This window comes from Chinchilla lanigera, unplaced genomic scaffold (genome assembly GCF_000276665.1).
Source record: "Chinchilla lanigera isolate Chin_1 unplaced genomic scaffold, ChiLan1.0 scaffold00112, whole genome shotgun sequence".
NCBI lineage: Eukaryota > Metazoa > Chordata > Mammalia > Rodentia > Chinchillidae > Chinchilla > Chinchilla lanigera.
In genome coordinates this window covers 3969810-3984514 of record NW_004955513.1, presented here as the reverse complement: position 1 = coordinate 3984514, position 14705 = coordinate 3969810, and positions in this window count along the sequence as shown.

The window sequence follows — 14705 nt, the reverse complement described above, 5'->3', positions numbered from 1 at the left end:
GCGGGTGGTTGTGAAGCCAGGTGACCCTCATGCTTTGACCTTTTCTACACTCCCGCCACGGGGCACTGTCCACCACGAAGCCCTGACTGGAGGTCTCCGTTGCCGCATGCCCTTAGGCCTCCAGAACTGTGAGCTCAACGAACAGCTTTTCCTCACTAATCACCCAGCGTCGGGTATTCTGTGACAGCACCTGCTGCAGCAGAGCCGAGCTTGGGCAACTGGCCCGAGCGAGCCTGGCCGCCCCCTGCTGTGAGGACTGTCAGGCAGCGGTCCGGCTGTCTGGCTTCTCTTCCTCTTTTCGAATTTATATTAATAGAATTTGGGGAGCAGTTTGGGGTTTACAGAGAGATGAAGTGGAACTGAGTACAGATTTGGTCATTCCAGCGCACACTCGATGGGTCTGGACAAAGGGGCAGAGTGCACCCCCGGCACAGGGTCACACGGGAGCACCTCGCTGCCCCCCAGGTCCTCCGCGCTCCCTTCACCATCTCCCCGGCCCCAGCCCTGACAGCACTGATCTTTTTGTTACCGACAGAGTAGTTCGTTTATCTGTCCACCTGGTAAAGGACGCATCGGTTCTTCCCATTCTGGCAATTACAGATAGAGCTGCGGGGAGCATGTCTGTTCAGGAGTTGAAGTTTCAGTGGCTTTGGAACATGCCGAGGAGTGAAATGGCTGGATCGCGTGGTGAGACCGTGTTTAGCTTTGTGAGGCACTGCCTCACGATCGTCCCAAGGCACTGCCCCGTCACACTCCTCGCTGGCAGTGAGCAGGCGTCCCGTGCTCCACCCCCCACGTTGCCTGGGACCTGGGCATGTGCCAGCGCCGAAATGCATACTGGTGTGTATGAGTGTAGCCATAGGTACACGTGTCCATGTGTATGCGTGTATCCATGTGGGTATCTGTATGCAAGCATGTATCCGTATGTATTAATGTGTATGTGTATTTTTATCAGTGTGTACATATGTATCAGTGTGTGTACTATGCATGTATCTGTGTGTGCTCATCCATGTATATATGTGTATCTGTGAGTATGTATGTGTATTGGTGCATGTGTATGTATCCGTGTGTGTGTACACCGGTATGTATGCATGTGTCAGTGTGCACGTGTGTATTGGTGTATCAGTGTGTATTATGTCATCAGAGTATGCATGTGTGTACCCATGCATATGTATGTGTCCTGTCCACATGTATGCAGATATGCACACATGCACAGTCTATGTTTATGTATGTACCAGTGTGCATGTGTGCATACCCATGTGTACCCATGTGTATGTGTGCATCTGTGCGTATCAGCTTGCAGTTCTCTGATAATGTCTGATGTGGAACATCCTTTTGTAATTTAATTTCCGTCTGTATTCCTCCTCGTGAGGTGTCTCTTTAGATCGTTTGTCCCTTTTTCACAGGGTTGGCGGCTTTCTTATCATTGAGTTTTAAGAGTTCGTTGTGTATTCTCGATAACAGTCTTTCTTAGCTAGATGTTTTGTAAATGTTTCCTCCCAGGCTGTGGCTTGTCTTCATTCACTCCACAGCAACTTTCACAGAGCAGAAGTTTTTAATTTTAATGAAGATCAACATACCGATGGCCTCATTCCTGGCTGTGCATTTGGTGTTGCAGATAAAAGCCATTGCCAAGGTCAGCTGGACTTTGTCCTCTGCCACCGTGTAGGTGTCTTACGGTTTCCAGTTTAGGACTGGTCAGAAATCAGGCAGAAACTGTCTTGATTTCCTGGAAGAGCCAGGCGTGGGGCTCCTGAGCCCTAGAGAAGAGGCTGCCCAAGGCTGGGCTTCTGGCTATGGTGGAGGGAGAAGCAGTGTCCCCCGGGGCCTGTGTACCTGCAGTTGCCAGAGCCAGGTCCAGAGCCAGGTAGAGCGTCTGTGGGTCCTTCAGACTTCTGCTCCGACATCTTTTATCTTTAATTTCTTTTTTCAAGTTAAAAAATTGCAGTCAAATAGGCCACAGTTAATTGTTCTAGCTGGTGTGCTTTGCAGCCCAGCTGGGAGTTCGGGGTGTGCACACTCCTGGGCCTCCCCACAGCCCCGGCACCAGCTGCTGTTCGTGGTCCGTGCCTGTGACCCAGCAGCAAGGGTCCCAGACTCCAAGTGCCCCTTCCCCATCTTCCCCCGGCTCATTTCCTCCCTCTGCCCACCCTCCCTTCCTCCTGTCTCAGCGATGGGTGGGGCGTGGAATCGCATTACAGACCCTGCTTTGTGGCGCTGGTCCCTTTCTTCTGGCTCACAAGGACCCAGGTTTCTCCATTTTACAGATGAAGTCACCGAGGCTCACAGGGTCCGTGGCTGGCGCAGGGCCATGTGCATCCTCTGCATTGTCCCTGGGAACAGTGATGCAGGGTTGCCCCTGTGGAGCCTCCGGGAGAAGCCATCTCACCTGCACCACAGCCGTGCTGAGGAAGCGGGAGGCGGGAGGGGCTGGGCTGCCCCGGATGGAGAGAAGAGGCTGCCCCAACTGCTACGCCTGGCGGGAGCTCCCTCCAGTTAGCAGAAAGGAGCAGGTGCTGCCCACAGTGCCCAGCCGTTGGAAGGTCATTACCAAGCTCCTTCTCTTAGTTACCTCTGGGTGTCGGTGGCAGCAGCCACAGCCATGAGCTTCCCCTGCACACTAGGGAAGTGCATCATCCTGGGAGAGAGAGAGAAACAGAGAGAGAGAGGCAGAAAGAGAGGCCCTTGGGCTCAGATGTGGGGCATGGCATGTCCACTTGGGGGCCGTGTATCCACCTAAAAGCTGCACCAACGCTGAGTGTATGACCAGACCCTCAGGACCACCAGAGGGAGGTGGCTCCGTACCCCCTATCCAAAGCCATGGCCTGTGGAGGCCTCGGTGCTGCTTCTCTCCCCTTCTTTTTCTTTGAGACAGGGTCTTGCTATGTAGTTCAGGCTGGCCTCAAACGCATGGTGATCCTCCCGCTTCAGCCTCCCGAGGCTGGGATTTCGGGTGTGCGTCATTACACGCGGCTTCCCCTTAATTCCTTTTCTTTGAGCTCTGCCACAGTTGCTTCCATCCCCTGCTCCCAAGGGGCAGGACACTGGCCTCCGTCACCTCTGCAGACCTGTACCCACGGCACAGGCGTGGCCTGGCCCACAGACGGGGCCAGCTGTGTGGGGACCAGGCCTGAGCGAATGTGGTCCCCGCTCCGGCAGGTGTGTGGAGGCCCCTGGGAGCCCAGGCCTCGGACCTGTTGCCTGGCGGGAGCCTTGCCTGGCTGCGGCCCATTAGCTCTGTCCTCCACCCAGCCCCTCTCCGTGGGCCTCGCAGAGACGGCTGAGCAAACAGCACACCCAGCGTCCCTCCAGAGTCTGGAAACTCCAATAGCTTTTCTTAAACTGTCATAGCTGATCTGCAGCAGGGGCCTCCGATGGTTTCTGGGGGAGAAGAAAGTAATTTGGAGGGGAGAAATAGCTATTGATTGAGGCAAGAAGCGACTGCAGCTGGGCCTGTCCTGGTCTTGGGCACCTGGCTCCCTCTCGCCCCCTGGAGGCTCCCGAGGGTTTTGCCACTTAGTGGACACCTCCGGCTGGGAGCCCCACTTCCGGGCGAGGGAACCAAGGCCCAGGCTTTTTTTTTTTGGTTTTTCTCCGGTACCGGGAACCGAACTCACGACCTTGCGCTTGCCAGGCAGGCGCTTTTAGCCGCTGAGCTAAATCCCCAGCCCCTAGCTAAATCCCCAGCCCCCCCAGGCTTGATGCCTCAGCTGAAGGTCCTGCCCGAACTGCCCCGCAGCCCAGCGTTCTGTCCTCTGCTTCCTGGAGGGCAGCCTCCTCTTGTAACAGCAGCCTTGGGAAAGCTGACCGCCGGTGGGCCCCTTGGACAGGACGCTGCTGAGTGAGTGAGTGAGTGAAGCCGGCTCTCAGCCCGGCTCCTGGGGGGTCTACCTGCACGGTGCCAGGAAACAGACCTTTCCAAGCTCCAGCGGCTGCTCCTCTCTGGCCAGGAATTTGGGGACCCTGACTCTGCTCAGCCGGGTGGTTCCCTACCAGGAGCTTCCATACCTTCGCGAAGGGAAAAAAAGCACTTTGAAAAGCATCGGGTCCAGGCTGTGAGCAGGAAGAGGCCGGCAAGAGGCCGGAGGCCTAGGGATGGTCAGTGTGGCTCCTGCGGGTGGGGCTGAACGCGTCTCGGCCTGGCTGCCCCGCAGGGCTCCTCTACAGGGTCCTGCCCTGGGGAGAGGCACCAAAGCAGGAGGCCGGGAAACCAGAGGTCCCTCGGGCCTCGTGGTCCACAGGAGCCTAGTGAGGCTGGCCTTGAAGGTCCGTCCTCTCTGAGCAGGATGGGGGCCCTCGGGCCCTGCTGTTCGGTCCCAGCTCCCCCAGTGCCTCAGCCCCGCATGATCTGCAGGTTGAGGCTGCTGTGATCTCCCTGCCCCCGCCTTGCTGCCCTCTGAGCTTCTCCCAGAAAGCCCCCCAGGGCGCGTCCCACGACCCGAGTAGGACCCTGTCCCTCCCAGAGTCTAGTTCCTGGGACCCAAGCAGACACAGGCCCCTCCTGCTGCCTCTCCTGCCCTCCTCCTGGCCAGACCCAGCCCTTCCCCACCTCACTTGCCTGCCCACTCTGGGGACCTTCCAGGGACCTCTGCCTCCTGGTGCGCAGGAGAGGCCCCAGCTCCCTCCCGCAGGAGGCTGAGTGTGCCTCCTGCCTCCGGGTGCCTTTCCAGCAGGTCCGAGAGCACGGCTTCCCAGGCAGTGGGTGCTCGCTGGGCCTGCGCACCCCCACCTCAGCCTCGGCAACCTTGTCTGTGCTGGGAACGGACGTCACGCCATCCCTTCGAGAGAGCCCGGCTCATCTCAGGGGCAGCAGCTCTCCCCGGGGCTGCCGTCGCTGTCGCTCTGCACCTGACCTCTCTGCCCACGAGGGCGGGGCATCCAGCCCACGTCCTGCTTCTTGCTCTCCCTCCCCAGGCAGGGCCATGGCAGAAGCTGGCCTGGCATGTGACTGGGCCGCCCACCTGCTCTGGCCAGCCTGAGGGTTCGCAAGACCCGTGCCCGCCGGGCGCCCTGCTCACTGCTTGGGAGGAGACAGATGGGGCTGTCAGCTCCGCTTATGCCCTGTCTCACCAAACCCAGCCAAGCGTGCCCGGAACAGGGGAGCGGCTCCTCAGAGCAGCTGGTGGCGCATGGGGCCAGCATCCCTCGGGGCCAAGTGACGCTGATTAGCAGGAAATAATGTGCAGGCCAAGGGAGCGGGTGCAGCAGTGACCTCCGGCCACGTCCCTGGAGACAGTGACTAGCTCACCTCGCACGCCCACAGCTGGGCTTCTGGGAGGCGGGATTCATCACCGAGCGTTGGCACAGGGAGGAGGCCCTGAGCAGAGGCCTGTCCCCCCACAGCCTTGAGGGTATCCCCCTCACGGGGTTCACGGTTCTGACCCAGGCCGCCCACTCGCTCCAGGTCCGCTGGAAGAAGAGGCACCATTCTCTGCATTCGGCCCCCTCCAGCTCCCAAAACTAATAAGCATCATTTTATTATGCAAACGACACAGGCCACAAGAGGCCAACCAGGCGACCCTGAGAGCTTCAGAAAAGAGAGGGGAGGGTAATCCCCCTCCCCATGATCCACAAGCCCCTCCCACTCCGTGAAATGTGGATGATGATGTGCAGTGTGCAGGTCCACAGTGCTGTCTGTAGCCCGTCAGGTGCACTCACAGTTCATCCGGAGCGCACAGATACGCCCTCAGACGCACTTCTACCCTGCCGGTGTTGCCCTCCGCGCAGTGTGGACTGAAGGTGCACACCAGTTCATTCAAGTCCCTGCACTGGACAATCGAAGTGTGTGGACCTAAGCTCGGGTGCGGCGTGGTTTTCCTTACAGGGGAAACCCGAAGGAGAAACATTTTAAAGAACAAAATAAAAGACAGGTGACCGGAAACAGGGAGAGGGGTCTTCTGCAAGAGGAGAGGGGACAAAGGGACGGAGGTGTGTGTGTGGGGCAGGTGGGGAGGGAAAAGGTTTAAGAGGTGTCACGTCCACACCCAGCCCCACACAAGGAGTGCAAATATCCTTACTGCACGCACGTATGAGGAAAAGTAAAAATTAAAAGAAAATAAAGTGTGTTTCTAGAATATTCAAGGACCTATGTGCACATGGTTAATCATCTCCTGAGGCTAAATCCCTGGAGGTGGCCAGCAGGTATGAGGGTGTGTGTGTGTGTGTGTGTGTGTGTGTGTGCGCGCGCGCGCATTTCAGAGTAAACATTATTATTGTGCAGTGGTCTTTCCACAAAAGCTTTATCGAGCTACGGTTCACATGCTATGCCACTCATCCATTTGAAGAGCGCAGTTCAGAGACTTTTCATGCACTTGCAGAGCGGTGCTGTCACCTCTGGGACATTCCCGTCACCCCATAGGAGCCCCAGCCTCTCAGCTCTCGCTCCGTCTCCCTCCCTGGCCTCGGGCCCCTGGAGGGCTCTGTCCCCGTGGCTGTGCTGCTCTGGAGGTCTGGCGTTCAGGGACCAGAGCATTTGGCAGTTGTGCTGGCTTCTTCTTCCAGTGTCCTTGAGAGGTGGCCGTGGCTGCGCCATGGTGTGGGGCCCAGTGGCGTGGCCACATGGCTCTCCTGATGCTCTTGACTCCCACGTGGAGGTGAGAGCGGTGCCTCAGCCTCTTGCTTAGGGTGGGCTGGGCTCGGTGAAGTGGGATGGGCCGCGGTCTGTGCCTGGTGGGGACATCTGCACCGGGGGGATGTGGAGGGCATCACAGCTGGGGTCCAACAGAGCCTCAGGAGGACACGAACACTCTCCAGGCTGGCACAGCCATCTTTTTTTTAAAACAAAACCCCCACAGTTTATGTATCTTTTAGTTTTTCCAAAATTGAAAATATCAAGTTCTACTGCTAAGGAGAAAAAGCAAACAAACATCAAATCAGAGAGCCCTCCCCGCTTTCCCTGAAGTCACAGCACATGGAAGAAAGTGCAGTGGGGCAGGTGGTTGCGGAGAACAGGGAGAGAGGAGGGCAAGAAAAACTCTCCGCACCTAAAAAGCCATTCAAAAGAAACTGATAAACACAGGACAACGGCAGGGCAGGTAAAGACAAGGAGCAGCAGTGAGAGGCTGGCACAGCCATCTTTAGACACATTATCAGACCAGAGGACCTGTAGCTCACCATCATCAGAACCTCCATGCTTTGGGCGGTGGTGGAGAGACTGACAGCAGTCTCACAAGATCTGAGCACAGTAGAGGGTGGGTACTTCTTAAAAGTGTGGTTGCTATGACAGTATGAGGAGAGGCCACTCATGTCCATCACACAAGGGCGGACCCAGAACCCACGGCCTTCGCTTTGCGGGCGCCCTGCGTCCAGCAGGCTCGGGAGAACTGGGCTGTTTTCCTAGGCCCACAGTCACCCACTGCTGGCCCCAGGGTCCTGGGGTGCCGCCCTCCACCTGTCCTCTCTGTGAAGCATGGCTGTCAGCCAGCCTTTCTCTGGCACAGGAACCTGGTCTGCCTTCCCTGGCCCAAAATCCAGCTTCGTTTGGTCTGCAGGTGGGTGGAGGTTCCTGCATCCAGCTCTCCGTGTGGGTTCTGCTAAGAATTAGCACTAAGAAGGAAAAATCCCAGCTCTGGCCCGCAGCTCTGAGTTGGAAGTTTCCATGCACCCCGCTATCAGGTTGAGTAACCCTATTCTAGACAGGAAGCAAGGCCAGGTGCATGTCCACCCCAGCAGGCTGGTCTCACCTGGGGTCCTCCTCAGCTGATCACTCTCGCCAAGGAAGACAGGCTCCTGGTCTCCTAGCAGCTTCTGGTTCAGTGGAGAGTAGCCACCAACACAGCAGCCAGCCCATGGTGGCTTATCCACCAGGCCTGGGATGAGCTACAGCCGTTGAGCTACAGCCGAGGGACAGGGAGAAGGTTTGGGCGGCCCAGGGTTGCTTTGGGGGTCTGGAGGGCTTGTCCAGTCTGTGGGCCAGTGTACCTCCAGACAGGCCAAAGTCTTCAGAAGAATGAAGCTGAAATCCAAACAGAAAGGTGACCCCTGGACCCCACCTGGCCTTAGGTGTGAACTAAGGGCATCAGACCTAAGGTCACACCTAACAGGTGTGACCCCTTAAAGTCACAGGTAGTGGACAGTGTGGGCAGACTTTGAGCAGTGGCCTGGCCTTGTCTCCAGAGACGGGCCCCATTGACTTTTGGCCATAGGAGAAAAGATAGCGACTCACCTCCACCTCCAAGTCCTGGCTTGGGTGCAATTAATATTTCATACCCGAAGAAGGTGCTGACATTTTGCTGGATGGCTTCAATTAGCTCTGGAGCCTTGCTCTCGTGCTAATAATCAGCCTGTTTATCATAATGGTTTATTAATCTATTTCACAGTGTGAGGCCAGGCGGCGTGCACACATACCTCCTGCTGGGGCTTTGATTGGATAGAAACGACTCAGGTCTGCAATTGCTCATTAAGGGGGTTTAGTGCTTGGAGGGCTGGGGTGTGGGGCAGGAGGCTCACAGTTCGGGGTGTCTCTGTTCTTGGGAGGTTGAGAGGGCCCTTCTGTGTGAGCACAAGGAGAGGAGCCCATGGTGTTTTTCAAATTTCTCTTTTCTGTTTTTTTTCCCTTGACAGAATTCCCTGGAGGTGGTTGGGAAGCAAATGGGAATTTCTTCAGAAGAAATTTCTGGATAGAAATTTGGGGTAGCAGGGGAGACAGTAGATGATAGAATTGCTTGGGTGGGTGATTTTTAATATTTTGTTCATAAGTCTGCTGTATTCATTATCACACGATCCACCAGGGGACTTGCCAGGGACTATGAGTTGGCCTGGTGCTATAGCACTGCCTGACACTGACCTGTCCACTGCAGACATGGTCTTCATAGGGGCATCATGTACAGAGCCAGGCACTGGTGTTGGGGCAAAAGGTGCAGATATCGGGAGGGGTGGCTTCTGCAGGGACCGTGGCATCAGGAACAGGAAGGATCTGATCATAAACCTAAGCAGCTCCAGTGTGACAATCAGCCACTCTCTCTCCCCTGGATCTTGTACAGACAGAAGCTGCTCCTGGCCACCGTCCTAGGCTCTGGAGTCCTGCCCTGTCTTCAGGCAGACACTGTGCCACTGAGCTATATGCCCAGCCCTCTGCCCTGTCTTCAAAGGACACTCTGGTGGCTGAGGGACACCAGACAGTTTGCATCACTTACAACATCAAGTAAATGTGTTGTCTCCCCAGCTGTGTCTTCTCGTTTCCATTGCTTTTCCTGAGCGAGGGCTGCTGGCTTCCCTGGCTGCTCTCACCACCTTGACAGGGGGGCTAGTGGGGGCTATTCATGGGCTTCCCCCAACGCCCTGGCTGCCTCCCTCTGAACTGGGAACAGGTGTGACCCCTAAAAGGAAGGGTGTTGAGGGCTGGATGTGGTCCAGAATCCTGGATGACCCCCAGCTTCTGCTCAAAGCAAGTGCAAGCCCTGAGATTCGGCTTTCGGGGGGCAGCCAGGGGTGTTCTCGGTGCGCCACTTGGCAAAGTGCAAAGCGGCTTCTGTTTGCTTCTCTGTCTCCCCATGGGGTGTTTTTGGGTACTGCTTGAGGGAGGGGAGAGCATCAAGGCTTCCTGGGATCCCTGGCGATGTGAGGGTTTGGGAAGCAGATAGAGGAAATGAAAATGTGCCCAGGAAGGTCTTTCTAGCGCGTGTGGTGCTGGACACCAAAGCCAGGGCCTTTGCTTTGCACTGAGCTCTACACCCAGCCCTTTCCTTAACTTTTTACTTTGAGACAGGGCCTCGCCTAGTCGCTAAGTTCCCTGGGCTGTGATTGAACTTGCGATCCTCAGCCTCCCAGAATGCTGGGGTGACAGGTACTCCAGTGCCTAGGGGAGATGTCTTTTTAATTTGAATTAATTTCAGAAGGGGAATACAAGTTGCAAATAGGGCAGAGATCGCCTGTGTACCCTCCACCCACCTGCTCCGACCACAGTACCCTGCATAGTGCGCCGGAGCAAGGTACCGAGGGTGCGTCGCCAGGGCTGCGCTTAGAGTTCAGTTCAGTTCTATTTCAGTTCCACTTTCTGTGCCGAGAGGCAACCCCAGATGTGCCCAGGTGCCACTCTGAATTTTGCCACAGGGTGCCCCGCACCTCTGCCCTGTGGCATCTCCTTCATCCCTTGCCCCTTCTCTGGGACAGTGAGGGCCAGTCGTGTCACAGAATGTCCCTTGGCTGGGGCTGATCGGCACGCAGAGGAGAGGATGCGCTTCGGGCAGGAAGCGAGAGGTGTCACCACTGGGGGCACGGCTGGGGACAGGTCTCAGGCGACACCAGCCTTGGTGGTGAGTGAGCTGGCGTCTGCTTCCCTTCTGCCCCAGAAAGTTGCTATTTTTCTTTTGAAATTAATAAATATCTGGAGGGCGATGCTTCACGACTATGCAAATACCTTGCTCCTGCTCCGCCTTCCCTTCATTAATTTGAGCACCAGCGGCAGATGTCGCTGGCAGCGGTGATTTCTGCGGTCTTCTAGCTGCGATATTTCATCCCCCTCCGTCCTACGTTCATTAATTAGAACCCTTCTCCGGGAGACCTCCCTTCCCCTCCACTTCATTACGCGTTCGGTTACTTGAGTATGCAGCGTGGGCCCGGGACGTTTGCTTGTGTTTATGACTGCTGCTGCGTCTTCCTCTGGCCACGGGGCCCTTCCCTTTGGACCCTGTGGGTGTTGCCGGCCGTTGGAGCCGCTTCCTCCCTGAAGTCTCAGGAGGCGCCAGGTTCGCCACCTGCAGGGACTCTTTTCTCCACATGGCTTTAGAAAGTGCAGTTGTGACTTGCTATCAGGGGCTGTCTGCCACCCGGCGTCACCCTGGTCACCAGGGAAGGAGCCCTGCAGGGTCGGGGACAGAGTGGGGAAGAGGAAGCAGACTCGGGTCAGGTAGAGGACACGACAGAGACGCAGCCTGACTCCCGCATGGCTGGTGGTGCTGGGGCAGAAGTGGGGGCAGGAAGTCAAGGCAGAGAAGCCTCAGAGAGCGCCTGGACTGACCGAGAGCTGACAGCGGCCCCCCGATCAACTGAAGCGCTGCTCACGGGGCGGCTCCCTGGGGAGTCCCTGTCCCCTGGGCATCCAGGTCAACCATGTGCCTGCCGTGTGCATGGGCACCCCGGCGGAGTTCTGCCCCTGCATCTGAGTGTCCACAGCCTCGGCTCCACCCTAATGGACCCCAGCTGCTGAAAACTCTTTGCCTGGCTGGGGGAGGCCTTGCCCTGCTGTCTGGCTGGGCGCCAGCCTGGATCTGGTCCTCACCCCTCACTCTGGCCGCAGACTGGGTTCTTGGTCCCATCGGTCCCTTACCAATGACCGGTGAGCCAAGGCACTGGTCCCAAAACCCTTTCCTCCTACACCCTGGGCACCTGTAAACACACACCCGTCAACACACACCCCTGGGCATGCACCTGTGAATGTTGTCCCTGGCTGGGGTCCCCTCCAGAAGCCATTGCTGTGCCTGCCTCCTTTGCTCAGAAAGGGTTGTACCAGGCTGCAGAGCCCAGCAAAGGCCACCCATGAAGCTGCCAGTGCCCACCCCAGTCGCCCAGTGGCCTTCCCTGGTCCATACTCTGGAGATGTAGCAGGGGCCGGGCTGTCCAGCAGGAAGCAGCTTGAGGGGCATTGGCCGGTCCCCAGGTTGGACTGAGGACCCCAGGTCCTGGTCCACACACTGGACCCGGGAATGCGGGAGTGTGAAGACAGGATTGGGGTTTGGGTGCCCCAACTACCCATATGGGGAGTGCCTGAGACCTTCCTGAGGGATGTGGGCAGCTGGCCCTGGGGCTACTCTCCTGGTCCCATGGGAACACAATGCAGGACTGAGGCCAGGTGGGAGCTCAAGGCCAGGTGAGTAACGTAGGAGGTGCCCCAAAATGGGTTCTGAGGGGCTGGGGTGGGCAGAGGCATGGCCACTCTCCCACAGCAGGGAGCCCTCAGCCACTTCTGGCTTAAATCTCGCAGAATGCAGGGGTTTCCTGTGTGTAGTCACACGGCCTGGCGAGCTTGCTCCAGCTCCGGGGTCTCACTGTGAGGTCCCTGGGGGCAGCAGCCTCAGCAGCCCCCGGATTTGCAGGAAATGCTGGTTGTGCTGAATCAGAACCTGGCTTGGGCCAGGTACTGGCTGGTGGAGGCTTACGCTGATTTGAGAGCTGCTGCCACCCTGGCCTAAGGCGTATCAGTGGATTACAGCTCCCTGTGGGCTCCTGCCATGGCAGCAGAGGCGCAGGGCATTTATGAGAGTTTACAGGAGGCCAGCATCCAGCCTTGCGAGTCCCACGGGGCGTGTCCCCAGTGGACATTATATACGGCCCCGCTTTCCCAGAGGCGAAGGCTGAGGCTGGATCACTAAAGCCCCTGCTGTAGGGTGACAGCTGGGCGCTCCGAGGGGAAGGTGGCACCCTCTCACCTGCAAGGGCTGCTGGCCCTCCCCGCTGCCCCAGCGCCGACCTCCGCCTGCGTGGCTCAGGATGGTGGGTTTAGGGCCACGTCTGTCTCCCTACGCAGCCTGCAGAGACAGCCCATGCCACCCCCTTGGTGTCACAAGCATTTAAATTGCCATTTTATTTAAATTTATGTCCAAAGATATAGGCGGAGAAAGGACCATTTCAAAGTCAGTCGCTGCTTTATGGCTTTATGGGGGATTGCATCGCGCAGCTGTTGGGAAATCTTCTGCTCCCAGCACAGCGGAGGGTCACGTGAGTTATGGCCCAGGCTGTTGCTGGAAGGGATTCCTCTGCTTGGTCATCCAGTGGCTCTTGCTTTGTCGCCCAGTGCTAGATGGAGCCCCATCGTCCCTCCAGACTGGGGCCTGATGTTTCCTCCAGGGTGAGTCCTAATCCCTCTTCAGGCTGAGCCCTGATCCCTCCTCCAGGATGAGCCCTGATCCAACCTCTAGCTGAGCCCTGATCTCTGGACTAAGTCCTTATCACAGTCCCAGACTGCCCTGACCCTGGCTTCAGCCCAAGCCCCGGGCAGCCCTGACCCTGGCTGTCGCCTGCAGGGGTGGTGGGCGCAGCTGGACTTTCTGCCATCTCCCTGAATCTTTGGGCCGACACACTCTGCAGAAGGCACGGCTCCCAGCATGCTTGGGCTTCCAGCAGCCGGTCCCCGCAGCTGCAGGAACACCTGCGCACACTCTCGGAGCTGATGCGGGTGGGAGGGGTTGGCTGTTCCTCCACCCCTTTCCTTGGCAGGAAAAGCAGCTGCAGCCCAGGCCACCCTCAGAGTGGCCCCTGGGAGCCTAGGAAAGCCCAGCTCCCCTGTGCCCTGGGCCTCCCAATTCCCCTGGGCGTCTTCTCTAAGACTGGGCTAAGAGACCTGGCCCTGAATGATGGTTGCATAGGTTGAGTGGGACTCAAGCACTTTGCAAACCTTGCTGCTGGGGCTCCTGGGACCCACAGCGGAGAAAGGCATCCTGGCGGTCTTGGGCTCGGAACTTGGGCCCTCCTGAAACCCAGCGTGGCAGCAGCAGGGTTTGCTCCAGCACCCCAGCATCTGAAAAGAGTTAGGCCCAGGCCCAGGCCAGAGCAGGCTGTTGGGAGACCTGGGCTAGGCTGGCATGAGGCAGAAATCAGCAGAAATGCTTCCAAGTGGCAGGCCCTCCTGATCAGGCCTCAGTTTCCCCTTCTGTGGTTTTTAGCCCAGGGACCCATGGTGATAAGAGGCCTAAGGAACCCCCAGCCTGGGTCCTGATCAGCAACCCTGGGATCAGGCGTTCGGGGGATGCTCCTCTGATGAAGCTGCCTGGCTAGGAACTATCAGAGGTTTCTGTACTGGGGACCCTCAGGGCCGCCTGGGAACAGGATCAGTGTGGGTGGCCACATCCTGGAACTCAGCAGGCAGGCTCTGGCCATGTTTGGAGAAGGTGTGGTGCTTCAAAGGCTCACCCCACGAAACCCCATCTTGTTTCAAGAGCCCCATCTTGCCAAGCCCAGTGGAGATTTGTCCTTGAGCCTTGATGATCCCCTGGCCTTTCCAACTTTCCTTCAGTCATTCAACAAACATTTATTGTCTACTTGGTACAGGACCCCCAACTACTTGCCTACGTGGATCAGACACTGTAGAGGATGAAGGGTGATTTAAAAGTAACTCAATAGCCAGATGTGGTGGGACACACCTATAGTCCCAACACTCTAAAAGGCTGAGGCAGGAGGATTACAAGTTTGAGCCCAGGCTGGGCAACTTAACAAATTAGTGAGACCCTGTCTCTAGACTAAAAAACTAAGACAGGGGTTGGGAATGTAGCTCAGTGCAAAGGCCCTGGGTTCAATCCCCAGTGCCCTCCCCACAAGTAACTCAGCAAAGGTGACGACAGTTGGAGGCTGTTTGCTGAGCAAAATGTGAGACTGCTGGGGCCACCGCCCTCTTCCTGCTCCTCCCCGTAGCAGGAATTGGGGGTCCTCAGTCCTGGGGTGCTGGGACTGTGGAGGGATAGTGGCCCAGGGCACTGGCTGCATCTTGCTGCCCGGGCAGGTCTCAACCTCCCGACCTGGCGCCCGAGTCCCCTGGCCACCTTCTCTGGTCGTGTCTCATCCAGCACAGAGCACCCCACGGGTGGGAAGTGGTCCGCTCCACGGGGGAGCAGGAACTGCTGGGGCCGCTCCAGGGTGGCATCTGCTGCTGAGCCCTTGGAAGGATCCTGGCCTCGGCTGGGGAAGTCCTCCAGGCCTGGGAAATGCATGGAGCCCGCTGGCGGAGGGGAGGGGCGGCAAACACAGGGACAAAGGTCCCTGGGGTTTGGGGGGCC